Genomic DNA, 19195 nt, shown 5'->3' with positions numbered 1-19195 from the left:
CGCGGGAATCACGTGTTGTTTGGAGCCCTTTCCCCCTCCTCCTCCTCCTCCTCCCGCCTCCCCCCGCCCCGCTCGCCGACCGTGGCGCTCAGCCCCGCACGCCGCGGCCCGCAGCCGCCGCCTGGCCCCGCTCCCCCGCGCCGGGGGGCTGCTGCCACCGCCTTGCGCGGCCCGCGGCGGCCGGCAGCACCGGCGGGGCGGGCCGAGGGCCGGAGCCGACGCGCAGCCCGCGCTCCCGCCGCCGCCGGCTGCTGGGGGGCGGACAGGGCGCTCCGCTCTCCTCCCCGCGCTTTGGAGCCGGGCGAAGGGCGAGCGGGCAGACGGGCCGATGTCCCCGCACGGTTCCGCGGGGAGCGGCCGCGCCCGCGCGGGCGTTGGGGGCTCCCCGGGGTCCTCCCGGTGCGGCCGCCGCCGGCGGCCCGCGGCCGTGCTGGACAGCTCCCGGCGGCGGAGGGGCGGCGGCCGGGGAGGGCGGCGGGGGAAGCTGCTCCTCGCTTCCCTGCCCGTCGCTCACCGCCAGCCAACTTTTCGGAATGGCGTTCGGTAAGCTGAAGCTTCGGAGAGAAATCCTGCTGCAGAGCCGGGAAGGCTGGATGCTGCCTGCAGTTTTCGGAGGCAAAAGTTCTCCTCGTCTTTGTGCGAGCACGTTGTGGGTCACGTCCGACGCAAGAAAAGAAGAAACTAAATGCATTCCCCTGTAGCCGCCCTGTGCTACAACCTCGCGAAAGGAGGGGATGGAGGACACGAGGCAGAGGAGCTTGAGTGCAGGATGACACCCTTGAAGACAGTGCAAGGTGTCTCCTTCCCAACTTTCCCTAATCATGCGGTCAGTTTAAAGACATCTTGAGGGTTTCATGGCAATAGTGATAACCCCAGGTAGTCCTTCTTGGCAGAAAGGCTCCAAGGAAATGTGATCTCAGCTGTAGTGGTGCACCCTACCATCAAGGAAGACAGCTTGTCATTACTTTATCTTAGTTCAAACAAAACTTATTTTCAAAAGCGACAATTTTAAGATAGTTTTTACTCTACCTTTCCCTTTGTATTATGACATATATTTTACAACCTTATCCTGTTAAATGTTTGAGTGCAGCCTAAACAAGAACCCACTGCAGAGACTGGGAAGATTGCCACAGGTGTGAAGGAGCTCTTGAGCATGGCCCTAGGCAGCACAAACCCTGTTTCTGCTTTCAGGAGGGGCACAGCTCTGTGACTGAGCACACTGCTTTTAACTAGGGCACGACAGCCCTTGACAGGGCATTGCTTTCAGTGTCATCATCCCTGTTTCTCTTGGCTCACCCAGTTTCTATTTCTGTCTGTTTGGGGTTTTTTTCACTAGAAATATATATGGAGTAAGAGAAGCAATGAATCTCCTTTTGTCTTGCCATGCTTTTTAAATTTCTGGGGCTTGAAGCCTGTGGCTTGAAATGATGTATTATAAAGCCATAGTGGTCCATACTATCTTCTGTTGCCTGACTGAATACTGCATTTGGGATGCAGAGGCTCTCTTTTTGCAGTCCTGGTGATGCTGTCAGCAGCCCTAGGACAGGAATCAGACATGACTTCACCTGAAAGTTAATTCACACATGAACCTCCAGATCCGTTGTCTTCCTCTGTCTTTCCTCCTCTAGGGAATAACAATATTCATCAGTACTTGCATACAGAAAAAGGAGACAGTTACTCTGCCTTTTCCTTCTTCCCTCTAAAGAAATCCTCATTTTAACAGATTCTGTGAGACCTGATGCACAAGCCCCTGCCTGCCCTCAGGCCAAGCTCCAGCCATTGGGGGGATTCAGGAATTAAGGGGTCTCGAAGGCGTCTTTTGGTGCTAAACACTATTCCTAGTGCAGGACACTCTGTGTTAAGATGTTAACTTTCTTCACATGCTTCAGTTTCCATTAAACTTACTTCCTTCTCGTAGACCATATCGTACAGTCCTCAGTGAAGCAAATTCCACTTGTTTCCTGGCTGATGCAGTGACAGTGACGACTGGTTAAGAGCCGCATAGTTTAGCGTTGAAAATGCAAATACATATTTATAAGTCTAAACTGCTAAAATACCGAAGTGTCAACTGGTTCCATGTGCAGTACTTCAGCTGTAGGGTAAGCAACTTGCTTGTGGGCATATTTGCATTTTATTCAGCACTAGGGAAGATGACAAGACTGACACTTCTTAAGTCTTCAGTTTCCTCTTTTTTCTTAAAGTTTAAAGTAGCACTTCCCAACGCCACTTATCATTAGCGTTTGACAGCACTCTTGAGTTACCCTTGCATCATTAAAAATTATTTTCTTCATGCTTCTCATGGCCGTATTCCTTTCACGTCTTTCATGTGGTGACCCTGAAATGGGAAGGGAAATTCTTTGCTTCGGTGACTATTCCTGAGGTCAGGATTATTATAACTGAATGCACTCCTATACCAAACCAACTCTTCTCAAGAATGTGAAAAACATTTTCCTTCAGCATCTAGATAGCCAAGTTCAGCACTCAGAGTAAAAAATGCAATTACAGCTTCAAGTCTTCAATTGCTCCAGCTGAAGCAGTGCTTTGAGTAAATCCAGACTCAGTGTTGCTATTCACTGGCTATTCTGCTCAGCTATGACCTTTAAAACTTGTGGAAGCAAGCCTGATACTTGCCTGCTCTGGTTACAGAGATGTCGGTAGTCTGCATACTGCAACTTTGTTTGGGAGCCATGATATGAAATACATGGGATTGGATAGAGGCACCAGCTGGAAAAGTACCAAACACCGTCACAAGATGTCTTGAGCTAAATAGAAATGGACAGCAGAAGATCCAAGATGATGCAAGTCCTGGAGGTGAGTCTGGTGAGCCAGCAAGTCGTTCAGTCCCTGTTATTATTCTCACTTTATTCCTCCTGATCCGGATACAACCTTGGCAAAAGCTAAATACCACAGAGGGTTGCTTCATCTGACAGTCAAATGCCTGTGACAGCACATAGACGTAGACAGTTACAGCACATAAGAGAACAAATGGTCTTCTTTTATACATGTCTCATCAGCCCAAATTTGCAGTTGGCACATTATTGGATGAATAGCAGAAATGTCTGTAAAATGTATAAGGTTCATCAAAATAGTGCATATGTAACTTTTCTATCGTACCACAACAGAGTGCAATGTTTGTGTTCCACATGTATTGCAGACAGTTCGGAGAAAAATATGAATTTTAAAATTTTTTTTACAATCTCTAATGTATAACTGTTCTTCTAAGAAAATTATTTTGAAGCATACAAATGTTTTATAAATTTTTATCTGTTTTCAAATTTTTGTCTCGGTGCTAGTAAGCAAAATTCACAATACTGAGTTCAGGCCTGACAGAAAATGGATAGTCTTTAATTTCCATTACTTATAACGTGTTACTTTATTGTTATTTATTCATTATTTTTATCTATTTGTTAATAACTAAGCATTTCTCATCAGACATTATATGCTGGAGTTTTGATGTTGTTATTTTTATTTACAAATGCTGTCTTTCTGCAGTTCACAGAGCCTTGGAAGATTAAAATAACAAAAACAACTTCATCATCGTGCATTGCATTGTCCTATCTGCATTTGTTGAGAAAATGTTAGTTGCAGAGCTGCCAGAAGAAACTATTTGAATTAATCCCACTTAGGGATTAGTCACATGTATCACATATATATCTCATATCTTTTCACCTATTACATTATATGGCTTTTTATAATGATCTTTTTATAGTACTGCTGAACCTATAAGTACTTAATTTTCCTTTAACAGAAAAGATTGTTGTCCCGGGATCAATGTCTCCCACAGAGAAAGTAAACATCTGTTTTGCAAAGCATTTCTAAAGCAGCAGGAGACCATTATCCTGTGACAACATTCTATTACAATTACTTTATTGCAGTCAGGCAAAATGAGTGATGTGTAGCAAATTTATTCTTTTTTCACATTCTGCCAAACCTTCCTGTTCGTTATCCAATGACTTCCATCTGGAGTATTGCCTGGAAGGAAGGCTGGGGCATTCTGCCATTTGTCATTAATGAACTGTTGAATTACAATTGGCTTAAAGAACAGATCAATTTTATGTTTCAGCTACTCGGAAATAAAGTTTATGTGCAAGATGCAGCAGATTCGCATTGGCCAAAGTTGATGTTCTGGTAATCGGGTTATGTTTGAGTCCATCATGTTGCACAGTGTGTTACTGAAGGAATGATGAATCTGGTTTGCACTGCAAGATGAGATACTACATAACGAAGGCAGAAGAATCCAGGTCTTAATGCTAATAAAATGTCTTTAATCTGTGACCCTCAGCACACTTTTAAGTGTTTTGTTCTCATGGATGAGAAAAGCAAAGCACCGATGACTGATACCATGAGTCTCACACTACGCAGCAGATCAATAGCAGAATCAAGAGTTCCTTGTTGCCTAATCTAACTTCAAGACAACTTTATTCAGAATCAATTGGCTTGAAACATGAATGGCCAGCATCAGATCCATTTGTAATTTCAATGATTTCACTATACCAGCTTGCCAAAGAAGGATCAAAACAAGATGTCAAGGCTGTGGAAGGACATATGCTATACTGACATCATCACTGTTTCACAAAAAAATGGTGGAGGAAGCTGCTAAGGGAGTGAAAAAAATACAAATGCCCAAATAACAGTGCTTTGACTGAGATGATTAAGTAAAACTGAGATTGCAAATCTCAGGGAGAACTTCTGATGGCATATAGCCTCAACTAAATGTCTCAAAGGAACACACAGCTGGCTAAACATTCAGACTTAAAAATTTATAAATTGTAAAAGAAAAAATATAGCACAGCACTCAAACCTCTCGTTTCCATTAGGTTTGCACAGAAAGACAGATTTACTGAATTCAGCGCCAGTTGATGTAAACTGAACCTTTTCTTGATCAGCATTTATTCTGTGTCCTATTTTACCCTGAGGGCAGCAGGTAACAGACGCTACATGAATTCTGGCTCAGAGTTACTATAAACTTCATCCAAATTCATTTAAAACACCAAAACAAGAAGATGCTGATGGGCATCTTATATGGCTAGAGCTACCTTACCCCCTTGCAGCTTAGTCAGGTCACTACAGAAGAACAGCTCCCTACAGAAGCCACTTTGTTTTCACTCTTGCAACCATATTTTTCCCAGATAGACTTCCTGCTATAAGCAGTTTTTCCAAGGTTATGGGTGTCATCAATCAGGCTAATCCAAAGAAAATAAAGTGGTAAATACATATGAGATTAAAGAAAATTTGCTTTCAAGCACCCTCTGTATCATAGTGGGAGTTCAAACAGACATTTTTCTAGATTTCTGGAGCAGCTCCCTGCATTCTTCATACACCACGGGAATCCAGGATGGCAAGGAGTTTAGGAGCTTCTCATGTCCTGGACAGAGGCTAAATTAAACCAGGACCCCCACATTTTCTCAAACGGCTGCTAGGACTGCCTCATCTCCTGAGGGAAGGCAGAACTGATGCCCAAGAGGTAGGGTGCCTCTCATGTCCCAGTGCTCTGGCTTGTTTTTTAGGAATTCCCCTTGGCGGTCTCTCACACAGCACATATTTTCCAGACAGCACTGTGGTGTTCACTGGGCTGGGGATGGGCCAGGAGTAATCAAAGCAGCTCTGGAAGCAAAGGCAAGGAATTAGCAGGTAGGTCCTGAGAAAATTAGTAACAAGGTACTGACCAGGTTTCACGAGGCTTGAACCCAACCTGATGGAAGAGTAGTTTGCCAAGGCAAGCAGTGCTGCACAGCATCTGGGAGATGACCAGCCTGCATCAGAGCTTGTGCGAGGAGGGTTTTCTTGACTAGCCTATCCAAGACCTGTCTGGGAGCATGACAGCAGGTTCTACCAAAGAAAGCCAAGCCAGTGTACGTAGTACATAGTGTTGTACTGAATCTTCTTTAGTGTCATCTGAGCAATATGGTCCTTTTCACAAATGTTACACTTCTATTGCAGTTCATCTCTTCCCAAATTGACACCTTCTACCAGATGTTTTCCAATTTAAAAATTCTGAAATGTAGATCATTGTCATTAATGTCCTCTCACCAACTGGCCTAAGATTAACTCACATTGGCATCTTGCCTGATGAGATTAGCTTATTCTCTTTTATCTTAATGACAGGACATCACACAATATTTTACCCAGACTTATTTAAAACTGGGACCTCATATTGTGTAATGAGTGAGAACACTTTCTCTTGGAAGATTCTTTGCGTCCTATAATGCATGAACTGATTAACAAATTGTCTGCAATGACTTGCTTCCATAAAGCATAAAAAGGAATAAAGATGTTTTACTTACATATAGTTTCAGCAACAGGAGGGAGAGAGAGGCAGGGAGAGGGAGTGTGCTCATACCTATAGATGTAGATAATAAGAAACCATTAAGATAGTACCAGAGCAAATAAAAAATATCTACAGTATCTACCTACAGGATATTATTCACTGAACATATAGTCAGTCAAAATGTTCAAATGAAAGATCCCTTTGAGCTTCTAGATAAAATCTATTGTAATAAAATCTACTCTATTTCACCCAGAGATGGCAAATGATCCTGTTGTGAAAGCAATTTCTGCAAGCAGGAAAATGTGATGTACGTAGCTTCTTACAACACTGTTACGACTGTCCTGGCCTCTTTCACTGGATGTATCTTCAAAGTGAACTTCGGTCCATCTCTGCTTAGTAGTGCATAGCAGTTTTAAGTACTTAGAAGCATTCAGGACCCTTTCCAGATGTCCAGCTAACCTGCTGATATTGCGACTACTTGTGTAGAAAGAATCTTAATATTCTAGAGAAATTATGGTGACTTAAGTTTTAGCATCAGTTCAGAACCCACTTTTCTGTTCCTTCCATTCTTCTCTAGAATCTTTAGTCCTTGAAAACAGAATTGCTCTTTTTACCTCATTCCTCACTTTCACTTGGCTCCTTAGAAGAAGGCTACAGGTAAATACCAAGGTAAATTATTTTCCTGTCATTTAGTTCCTGTCACTTTGTTTTGGTGAAGGAATACAACTTTCAAATATGAGCACTTGTGCTACTCAGAGCACTGTCACTCTTGCTGATGTTACTTAGCATAAGGATACCACAATTTCCTATTCCAAGGTTTCTTGTCTTCTTTGCAAAACAGATCATCGGTTTCCAGAGGAATATTTTTATGCAGACAGTAGTGTGAATGCTAACAGGAAAGCTGTGCACAGAGAGTGTTTAAATAAATATATTTTATAATGGTAACACAACTGGAAATAAATATACATATATATATATGTAATTTCAGCTTCAGAATTTGAGTTGGACCCTGTCTAAAATGTTCTGTTAGGGGTGAGAAGGGGAAGGAGACAAACAAATAAAAAAAGGAAATATAGATAAAAAAGTCCAATCCTTTTCTCTATGAAAAGCTCCTAATTGATCCTCAAGTCCTCTTTCACGTCAACATCTATTACACAAAAATGTCTGTCAAAGATAGGTTACTGTGAGGGAATCACACATTTGGTGGGGGGGGTTTGAAATGTGTTTGCCATAACATCAATATTTCACTTTTGTAGCATATTTCATTCCAAACTTCTCAACGCAATTTGCAAGCAATTACAAAGCAAATTCTTAATGTGAATAAGCTTGAACAAAAAACCTCAGTTTCATGGTGGATGTAAATGTACTGTGGGCCAAATTCAGTAGTTTTCATCCTTACTGATACTAGCTGGGGTGTTCAGCACCTTGCAGGAAATCCTCAGGACTTCTCTGAATCAGGCCCTGGGTGAATCAGTCTCAAAATGTTCTGCAAGAAAAAAAAAAAATCCACAGGCAAGGTACATACTGCTATAATAGGAATTTAACTGCTTGTAGCAGTGCAAAAATAAAATCTAGATACCAAAAACATTTGCTGCTAAAGGAATAATGTTTTAAAAAACTGGTCTCTTTAGATAAATAAAACAGATGTGCAAAGCATTTTTACAGAGAAGTACCATTAAGAGCCTGAAACAATGGAACTGAATCTTAAGAGAATGGTATTTAACATCTTGCAATTAAAGCCGATAGGCAAACCAGATCTGTGGAATATTTCTCTTAAAACATCAAGGTAGATCTAAGCTCTCACTGCAGTGGTGCAGCCAAGTGCCTGGTTTGCAAAGAGAATGAACACTGCCGTTCAGATTACCCACTACTAAAGTTTCCTGTAGTATCAGTTTTTTGCTTCGTTCTTCAATAATAAGATTCAGCTAAAGCTAAACCACAGAAGTGAAAAATACCTTCTGTAAAGCAATGAGAATTTGATTCCAAAGAGGTAAAAGAGCTAATATAGTTGGCTTGAACTATTTTTTGTACTAATCTGTGCACAATACAAAGCTCCTGTAAAATATCATGCCCTGTTTTTACCATGAAGTGAAATGTATGCCTGCTGTATCATCTCAAATTGACCGCACTGTTTTTTCTTCATGCACGTGGTTTGTCTTCAAATAGTGTCATATTTTCCATCCACTGACAATAGCTTTACATGACTCAACATGAAAAGAGTGTCAAAAATGTTAAAAAGCAATTTCTTTGTTGGGTGGATACAAACACAATGGAATGCAAAAGGATTGCAGCACAAAGAAGCAGGTTAACATTGAAAACATCCATACTACCTCAAATGCTGAACACTTCCCCAGATTTTGAGAAGCACTTTGAACTCATTGCAAGTGATAAGTAGAAAAAAGCTCATGGCGTTGCAGTGTTAACCTATGCAGTTCATCATATAACAGTAATTATTTTTTGTTTACCACAAAAGCATTAAAATGGCTTAATGCAAACAAAATTTGAAAATAAAAGAGAAAAATATGAAATTGCACTAAGGCAAATTGTAGGGAATGAATAAGAAACACTGATCTTATTGCCAAATAAGTTCCTAAATAAACAAATTTTTCAGGAAATTCAGGAAATAAGTAAGGAAAGTACTATGCTACTAACTGGGATATCTACCTCCCTGTCCACTGCTAACATTGCTTCTTAAGTATTTCAAGTTTCAAAATTATTTCTTCTCCTTCTTTCCCATCCTTTCCTCCCTGTTATGCTCACCTTTATTTATATTTAAAAAAAAAAAAAAAAAAGTCAACATATAGCTGATTAAATATTGAAAACAGTAAAATTTCTATTCAAGCAGACTCATATAAGTGTACAGATAAATAAAACAGAAGCAAAAGATCTTATTTGCCTACTAGTAAGGCAAGTGTACCTGTTATTATCAAGCAAAGCAATTCCATCATAATTTGAACACTTGAGACATATCTGGGAAGAGAAGAATTTTCAGGGTAACTGGGTTTTAAATATTGTGAAAGGTCTTGTGAGGGGTCTCTGTACTGAGCAAAGTTTCAGCTTTGGTAGAACAGAAATATAGGTGTTAGAGGCAGACAGAGAGACAGATTTGATGTTGCAAAGGGCAAATTAGAAATGGATAGGTAAAGGGTTCAAATATAGATATATGACTTATCAAAGCAGAAATTTCTGCCAATTAAAACTTGCCAATCTCAGGTTGACTTCTCATGTCTTTGGATTTTACTGGAAGATGACAGACTCTGTTTTTGCATGAAATGGGAAATCACTCTGAGGAAATCTCTACTTCCTGTGAACAACCCATCATCTTTCATGGACCCAACCAGAAGTTGAGTAGTTTTTTATAATTCCACTCTCCTATGAGGACAGGCTCAGAGAGTTGGGCTTGTTCAGCCTGGAAAAGAGAAAGCTCTGGGGAGACCTCATATTGGCCTTCCAGTACCTGAAAGGCACCTACAAGAAGGCTGGAGAGGGACTTTTTACAAGGGACTGTAATGATAGGATGAGGGCTAGTGGGTGGAAGCTGACGGAGGGGAGGTTTAGACTAAATATAAGGAAGAAGTTTTTTACTGTGAGGGTGGTGAGGCACTGGAACAGGTTGTCCAAGGAGGTTTTGGATGCTCCATCCCTGGAAGTGTTCAGAGCCAGGTTGGATGGAGCCTTGAGCAACCTGATCTAGTGGGAAGTGTCCCTGCCTATAGCAAGGGGGTTGGAACTAGATGATCTTTAAGGTCCCTTCCTACCCAAACCATTCTGTGATTCTATGATTAAGAAATTTAACAGTGTGAAACTTAACTTTGCTAGCAAATTCTGGGAAAGAATTGGGTCACAGTAAACGTCAATCAACATTACAACTCTTACACTGTTCCTTAATTTTCTTTGACTTAAAAAAGAAATTTGACTTAGAAAGGGCCACAAGATTTGTGTTCTTTATTTCTTCTTCTGAAGTCTTTTGGGTTCTTTTACTGTTGATGAGAGAGCAATGTGCATAATGCATGCATAAGACTCTACATTGAAGACAACACTAATAATAGAATTTTATTATTTTAAAGGACTGGAATTTATGAGGTTTGAGTGCTTTTTTTCTGGGTAGGAAAACAAAGATGACTAACAGAAGGAAAATCAGGCTCTACTGGGAAAAGCTGAACCATAAACATGAAAGCAACAGGATTTTAAAAGGTGAGGTGATAAACATCTTAATGCTATGGAGGTTTTGCATAATCTTGGTGGAAATTAGAAGAGGAACAAGCCACTATGCTTGCAAGAAAAAAGTTAGAGGCAGCAATATTCATCTTCAATTCTGGAGAAGTGAGTAGAATTGGTGAATAGAGGAGATCCCACTCCCAAAATGTCAGGGAGCACCACTGTTCACCTCAGCACCACAGCCGAGGGCTGGGGATACAGTTTGGAGCCAGGTCTCAGCAGGAGGGGTAGGACTGTTCCTGTTTCGTGGGGTTCCTGGGATGCAAGCCCAGCCATGCCTGCCCCAGCACCCAGCACCTTCCAGCTGCCCACCCAGTGCCCTTACAGGCGCTGCAGCCCCAGATGTCCCGCTGGATGGTTCACACTGCCAGGCTCGGTGCAGCAGAGAAAAAGGAGGGATATCATGGCAACCCTGGGGGAGATAGGGAAAACATCGGGACTTCCGTCCATGCCTGCTCAGCAGCTTTTCTGCACCTTTGTGGCTATCAGATGATTTCACACCCTGGACACTGTACACCTACCTCTCCCAGAAGGGCTGCCCACCCGTGTGAGACCCCTGGTTTTCATGGTCTGTATATGATCCTATAGTGATAACATTACTAATTTCAAAAGAAAAGGACATCACCTTTTCAGACCTCACCTTTCCTTCTGAGAAGAGAAAGAGATTGAAAGTTACATTAGTAAAATGGCCCTGTACTGTCTGGGGAAGCCACAGCTGTGGCACAAGCTTATTATCCTATTGTCCTGGTTTAACCAGGATAGGGTTAATTTTCCCCGACACCTATGAAGTACATTCTCACTAAACCCTCTTCCCTCTACTGTGTCCTCTGCCCTCTCTTATTTAGCATACAGACAATAGTCCTCAGCAGAGAGGAAGAGGACAGCACAAGGCATGATGTGACCCATACCCATAGAATTTGAAAACATGTGTCTCCTCTAAGAAGAGACCATCTAAAATCTAGGTCCAGAGTCAACTTCCAGGGGTTTCAGCAAAGCGAGGATGTAATCTCATCAGTCAGATCAACAAAGGGCAAATGAAGAAACATACCAACTACAGCAACTGTAAAAACACAGAAGTAAAATGTGATGTTCTGCAACTGAGAATATTGACATTATCAAGCAAACACACCAAGCAGCTCTTCCCTGGAATATATTTCTCTGAATGCAGCTCATTTAGTGTAATGTACAGGACTCGTTCAGGTTCTGAACACTTTAAGCTTTTATTTTACAATGCATATTTCCATTCGCCCTGACTGTGAAGATAACCTTGAAACCTGACCAACACAGGAGTTCCAAGAGTTATGAACTCCCCTGCTTCCCATTGCTCTTACTGGCATACTACCTTCAAAGTCTTGATAATATTTTAAGGACTTGCATCAATTATTTTATTGAAAGCAATCCTAGGAAATAAAATAAGAAAGGACTGGAAATTGCTGCAGAGAAAAGGAAGAGACATAGAAAGACGGAGAGGAGGAAAGAGAAACAGAAAACGAGGATAAGGAAGGCAGGGATGAAATGGGCAGAAACAGAGCAGTCCTTGGTGTGAACATATTGCCCCAAAACCACCCATTACTATAATGTAAGGGTCTGAGACAGTAATAAGTAAGGGAAAAATCTAAACATCCACTGATTCCTTTGGCCAAAACCAAAAACCTAAAATGTAGACATTTACCTTTCAGCTAGTACCTACACTGCCCTTTACAGTCAATGCACAGAAAAAGGCACTTCTGGGGGTGAGGGGGGAGCGTTTCATCCCAAAATAGATGGCTACAAATAGGTCAAGTGAATCACTTCTTGAAAATACCTACTTCTCTCGATTGACTCTGACAGGAACCTAGGGTGACTCGTTTCATTGTAAATGAATCATGGAATACCAGGTTGGAAGGGACCTCCAGGATCATCTAGTCCAACCTTTATTATGCTTATACCATAGATAGCTGTAATTAGATGAGCTGATCCTACTCCCAACTACTATGCAAAGACAAAATCTTTCTCTTCATCTTTGTATGCATCCCTCATGCAGGCAGTGCAAACTCCTCTGTGGATTCTTATTGCAGCTCTCAGACTGAATTTTGGTCCCCTCCACCACATAGATTGTATTTAGTATGTTTATTAGGTAATCCAAAGTTATATTTACTGCAGTCAGGTAAATTAGACCCTGAAAAATGAGTATAATGCCTGAGAACATGTTATAGATCAATGCAAATATAACTACCAGAGCCTCCATAATTCACCTGTAATGAGTTTAATATAAGCACTACAAATGCACAGAATTGTTGTGGTCGATATTGAGAGAGGACAAGATTTGGGGAACAATCCTATTTAAAATCTTTATGTAACTGAAAACAATGACATTTTGTAAGAATACCCAATATTGAAAAATATTTTGACCATTGGTAGATGTTGCATTTTAACAGCAACACTCAAATACAGAGGCTGATGAACAGTACAAAAGGGAAGGCTGCCACGGTGCTCCCATGCTCAGCTACAGTTTGTGCTTACTGAAGTGTCAGGTACTCAAACAGCAGCGGCCCCACTGTTTTCTAGTTCTAACAGATTCTGGGGAAAATAAGTTTTGTTCAAATATTACCCGTTGGTAATGTCAATACTGCCCATTCTTTCAAGCAGATCGGTAACTGATCTGAGGCTGCTTTGTCATTAGATAATAACTGGAGGGAAGCAGCATCTTTGGAGCAAAATACCACCATCACCATTCACCCTCGCCAGCCCAAGGTCCACACAGCTTGTTTTGGAAAGGTCAGGGTGCCACAGCCAGCTACCAGGAGAAGCTTTTATGCTGCTTTCTGCAGATTTCATGTGCTTTGCAAGGACACAGCCCAAGTTTCTTCCTGTGGCGAAAAGGAGCTCTTGAGGACTCTGAGACCTCCACATCATGTTGCTGCTGCTGACCCTCACAGCTACCCAGGGCAGGTGGGCAGGAGGATGGTTAGTCACCAGGAGCTGCACTCAGCCAGACTCCCACTGTGGTGCAGGCACTGGGGACACTGGGAACAGCCAGCTGAGGCTGGGATAGTCCCCAGCCTTGTGACTGCCACCACAGCCTGGCAAACCAGGTTGTTCTTCAGTGTCCCATCTTCTTTCTCTTCTCACTCTGGAGTGGAAACGCTCTTTGCTAGATTTTCTCCTAAGCTGAGGAAGAGCCATTTATTCTTTTGTCCTAGTGATGCAGCGTATATCAGTTAATATCAGGTAAGGATACAAGCAAAGGACCAATACATGACAACAGTATTGAAAGGAACAGATGGTCCTGCTGAGCCAAATCCCAATTCAAGGGGGAACGGTGCAGGGCAGGGCAGGAGTGGGCCCTAGCCACATGCCTGGGGGGACAGGGAAGTCTCCCCCCTCGCACTCGTCTCCCTAATTCTCTGGCCATGGAGAGACATCATAGGCTTGGTGTCACCTTGGGATGGCCTAGCAGGATCCCCTCCCAAGGGGCATGAACCCTCTGAGATCCACCATCCTATGACCTGGACTTGCCTGGCTATGGGAAGAGCCACATTTTCTCAGACATCTGGAGCATCTCCCTGCCCGCCTTTAGCAAACCTCACCCTCTAAGACGGGGGATTGTACAGCAGGCAGGCACGTGGGCCAGACCTTTTCACCTGTGAAGTGAGCAGGCACAGGGCTCAGCTGGCACCACCTTGCCAGGTCTCCCAGATGGATTCATCTGAGCAGGCCGGGGATGAGGACTGGGATGGGTGAAGATTTAACAGCCACTAATCTCTCTGTGGATTAACTGTCAAGCCTGTCCACGTGGGGCTGTGATGTGGGGCTTTGGAGCAGACAAACAATATCTAAGCCTGCCTGGAGATACCCATGACTTCTCTGGAATATTTCACAGAAGCAGCCAGTCATGCCTCAGACACCCAGGGAGAAGAAGTTGTTTCTCAGGAGCACAGACCCCCTAAGCTGAAGAAGAGCTATTTTTTGTTTTATCCTAGTGACATAGGGTATATCAGATAATATCAGGTAAGGATACAAACAAAGGATCAGCAGACAAAGAAAGGGAAAAAAGGATGCTCCTTTTCCCTTTCTTCAGCACAGGTAGATGCCAGCAGCCTTGCCGAGGTGCTGCGTCAGGAAATAACCCTTATCCTTGGCTCACATTGACTTCCCTGCCAGGTATTTCCCTGCACACAAAGGAGCCCTTGTGGAGACACACAAAAAGAGAAAAACAGCTAAAGAAGCAAGCCTTGGTTCTGCAACAGCCTTCATGTCAGTGGGAACAAGGGAATACTTACAGACAAGGGAAGGCAGGGTTTGTGAGCAACACGACAAAATCTGACGATAGGAGTATTTGACTCCATGACAAATTGTGTAAGATTAAATCAATAGAGATGGGTGGCAGGAGGAGAAAAAGAGAGTAAGAATCCCCAGGAAACAGAAGTGCTATCCCTCAGGAGGAAAGAAGAGTCTTACTTTTCAAACCAGGGGCAGGGAAGAATCAGAAACAAATCCACAGCCACTGATTGACAGCAATGCTTTTATTTCCACAGAGCTTAAGGGTACTGGAAGGGGAAAATAATATTTTTCTTGGGGTTTTTTTGTATAATTTTCTCTTAGTGTATCTATTGCTATTCCTGTCATTGTGCCAGGTAAGGTTGCCAATCAAGGCTTTACTGTCTTGGTACTTTATTGTACCATCACACTTAGAATGATATAGCACAGGACACAAAGTCTTTTCTGCTCTAAAGTCATTATATTTTGGGCGACCTGAGGTATAAGCTTGCTCAGAAATTTATCCAAAGCAAAGACTCCCATGGATTTGAATGATCTTCTGGATCAGACTCCATGTATATAAAGTGAGTTGGGGAAGACAAAGCAATGCCAGAGATAAGCATGTTTGCAAAAGGAATCCACAGGTTTTCTTTTCTTCTCCCACAGTCCAGTACAGGTTTAAAATCTGAGATTTTGCAGAGTGTATGAAAAAGGATTTAGGATAAATAAATATTTTGCATCATGTCTTTCCATTTAAGGTTCCAAAATGAATCTCAGAGCTTCAGTGAGTATTGTAGGCTAATTAAAACTAAAACAACAAGCCTAAGCTTCGAATCTTATTAATGTAACTAATAAATTATAATGACCATTGTCCAAAGGGACTACTGCCATGAGAAAAGTAGAAAGGTAGTTAGGGTTTGGTCAGACTTTCATTCCAGCATCATAGGACATAGTGCAAGTACCTTTATGGACAACCATGGCCAGTGGCACAATGTCTGTATTAACAGATGTTGATGGAAACCCCATCCACAATTCAAACACATGCTAGGGCCAGACCTGCTTCCACAGTTGTGTCAGAGCCACCACATGTTCCTGTCATCTTCCTGGTCTGGAGAGCTGCTGGAGCAAGATCCAGTGAAGCCACTGAAGGTCATGGTCATGCAGTCATAGTGGTGGAAGGACTTGAGATCTGGTCCCTACCAGAGAGGTCACATCTTTCGTGTTGGGGCATACCAAAGGGATCTGTCTTTTGCAGGATTCAGATGATGGTAGCCCATTGACTCCAACCCCTTGGGCATAGACGTGTTGTTACCTTTCCACAGGTGTCAGCTGGAGGCAATCTCTGTAACTGTGGGCTTGCTCTTGTACAATGACAGTGTGAAGAGCAAATCAAGACCACTGTATATATGTTAGAAGGAAGTAAGGTTGACTTTTACTCTGTATGATTATGGTGTAAAAAAAAAAAAAATATTTTGCCAGAGTTTGTACATGTTTTAAAGATGAAGGGTAATTTTTAACTTCATAAATTACTGCAACAAAGACAGAAATTTAATTTGTCCTAATCAGCTGTGATTTCTTGGAGAAAACAGGAGGTATTGCTCACATGTGCCAAAATCCTGCTGTTTTTTCCCCCACACTTCAGTCAGGCAGATAACACATGTGCTGGTATCCAAGAAATTCTCAGGTGTAAAATAGTACTTCCTTGGGCAAAGAAGCGCTCCAAAACGCAAGTGACGTCACTTGTGGATATTTGTGGCTGGCAGAGATCTGACAGACCGTAATCGTATGGAAAATGCAGATACTGTGTTGTTTGATGGCCTTTCTAGTTAGCAGTTTCACTCAGTATTGAATCACACACCCCCATCTGGCACACCATAAATTGACATCATCTGTTTGTCTCTGGATGAGCATCCCCTGCCTTTGTGACTGACAGAGCACAGAATACCGACAACGAAACAAACACCTAAAACAGATTGATCTGGCTTTTGCCTGCAGCAGTTAAAAAAACAGCAGAGAGCTGTGAGCCCAGCAGCAGCACAATGAATCACAGTGAAACTCCCTGCCACAGGGAAGAGATGCAATTGTTTTCCCCCTTTGTTCTTGGCTGCTTTTTGCACAGTAGCTTTCACCTGTATCTGGGTTTTGTTACAGAATTACTAAAAAAAAGCCAACCAGCCACCACCAGAAATCAGCAAACTATACTGACAATGATCTAAGAAGGGAAAATATACTAATATTGAGGGAGACGTTAATACTGAGGGAGACATCCTGCAGCTCACAACCACGATTTAGGCTGATGCCACACTTTTGAGAAAGGGTGTGCTAGGTGAAAGCAGAGCTATTCTCCATGTGGTATGTACAGCTGAGTGTGAAAAGCCCCCAGGTAGCCTTTAATGATTCACTGGCTTGCTCTGAACATTTAAAATACCATCTGATAGAGTATGAGACCAAATTGGGGCCAGCTGGCAGGAGGTCACCACAGTGCCACAGGCTGGGTCAGCCCCGCTGGCCACCAGGCACGAGCTGCTCCTCATCACACTTGTTCCAGTTTCACTCTTCTTCCCTGGGCAAAAATCAATGAAATGTTCTCTCCACCATGGTTTTCCCTTCCAGCCGTTCACTTTTCCCTCTTCTTGTGCAGTTCCTCCTCACAGGCAGACTCCCCCAGGCTCCTCTGTGCTCATTTTCTGTCCCCATCACTCCTGCCCTCTCTTCCCACCTCAGACTCCCGTTGTAGTGAAACACTGCTGCTGCCTGACCAAAATCCTGCTGTCACTCCCCTACCCTCTGCCGTCACCCCAGGGTCTTCCCCTCTGCCCGCTGGGGCAGAGAGGCTGCCAAGGGGAAGGAAAGAGGGCTCTGCCTGCCAAGCACTGCATGGAGGGTGGAAAGCCCCCTGCCACCAAAAGTACTGACAATCTTGGTGAAAGAAAGCAATGCCAGTGCCCTTCTGCTGCTAATGGCTTTGATAAAGATCCCTCCAGGAAGCCATCAGATGAAAATGTGTTTTGTGACTGTCAGCATGGCACCAGGCATCTGAGCCCCAGCATTCACCTCTTGGTCTAATTTTTCTTTTATGGAGCCCACAGCCATGGACTAGTCTCCAAAATGGAACCTTCTTCTGGTCTCTGGGTGTTTTAAGTGCCCAAACATCTGCTGTTACCTGACTTTTGTGCTGACACATCAGCAAAACATGGATGACAACAAGGGGCACACACTTCCTCTGCTAGAGGAGAAGCCTCAATTGGTGCCCCAGGGTAGTGGCTGGCATGAGCTCTGGTACCAGTGGTGAAACTGCTCTGCAGCTAATTCACCCTGCAATAACATTTTATAAAGCAAGTCTTGGAGCAGAAGGTGCTTAGAGAGAGGAGCGAAGCACAGACCATAGTGGCGGTGTGACAGAAGGTTGCCTGCCCACACGGACAAGCAGGCAGGCACTGGGTCTTCAAGGGGATTAATGAAATCGGACTAGAAGGCAGATCATGTGGATTTCAAAATGGAGAGATCTACCATCTGCTAGCCATATATGACAGAAAAATGTCTTAGACCCTGATTTGCTGTTTACTACTCCTGCAAAAACAGGAATGTTGCTTCCAAGCACAGTACTTGTCCAAAGAGAATTTGTTCTCAACACCCCAAGAGTTCGTGCCCTGAGCTGTGTTTGGAATAGATGGATGAGTGAGCAGAGATGATATGAGGGCTGGTCTCTCCTTCCAAGTAAACCTTAATAGCAGGCAGGTAGTAGTCTGTAACAAACACATGAGAACAATGAGCTCCCCAGACTTCTTGCACCTTGGGAAACAGATCATGATGCCAAAATCGTTCATTTGAGCACTAAGGAAGAAAAGGTCTTAAACTAGAATCTGTAAACCTGTCTGAGAGCTTTGCTTGTTACAGCAGTAGCATTTTGTTTGCCTGATTTTCAAGGAAGGTGTGACATATGCTATTGCACTGTCTGCATGAGGGTGTGAACTTCCCTAGGTCTTCTCAATGACCTCTGAACCCAATGGCCAATTTTAGACAAATAGGAAATTGAAAGGGCACAAAGATTTCATGTAAAAGGCAGTTTGGTAAAGGAGGGAGACTTTGCTGGTGCCCTGACCAAGGCAATGGGAGCACTGGGGCTCATACATTACCAGTCACCACAGATTTGTAAGAAGTCAGTCTTAGTCTGACCTTCTGCTCACATCATTACTTGTTTTGAATCTGTGGATAACTGTGATACACAGTCTATGCCAAAATTCTGCCTGCTCTGATCACCCCACAAGTCTTTAGTCTACTCTCTGGTCAAGTTTAACTGGTATTTTAAATATATATCTGATCAATAGGTTTATATGATGTCCCTTGGGGGCATAAAGTTACTGGTGGTGCTGGTGTAGGGGCCAGGAGTGACCACAAGCTAGGAATACATGGAAACTTATAAGGGGCATGCATGAAGGCAGCAGGGTAGAGCAAACTTTGCCCATTATG

Source organism: Strix uralensis, chromosome 2 (genome assembly GCF_047716275.1).
Source record: "Strix uralensis isolate ZFMK-TIS-50842 chromosome 2, bStrUra1, whole genome shotgun sequence".
NCBI classification, from domain to species: Eukaryota; Metazoa; Chordata; class Aves; order Strigiformes; family Strigidae; genus Strix; species Strix uralensis.
The sequence above is the reverse complement of the archived record's forward strand: the minus strand, read 5'-3'. Positions refer to the sequence as shown.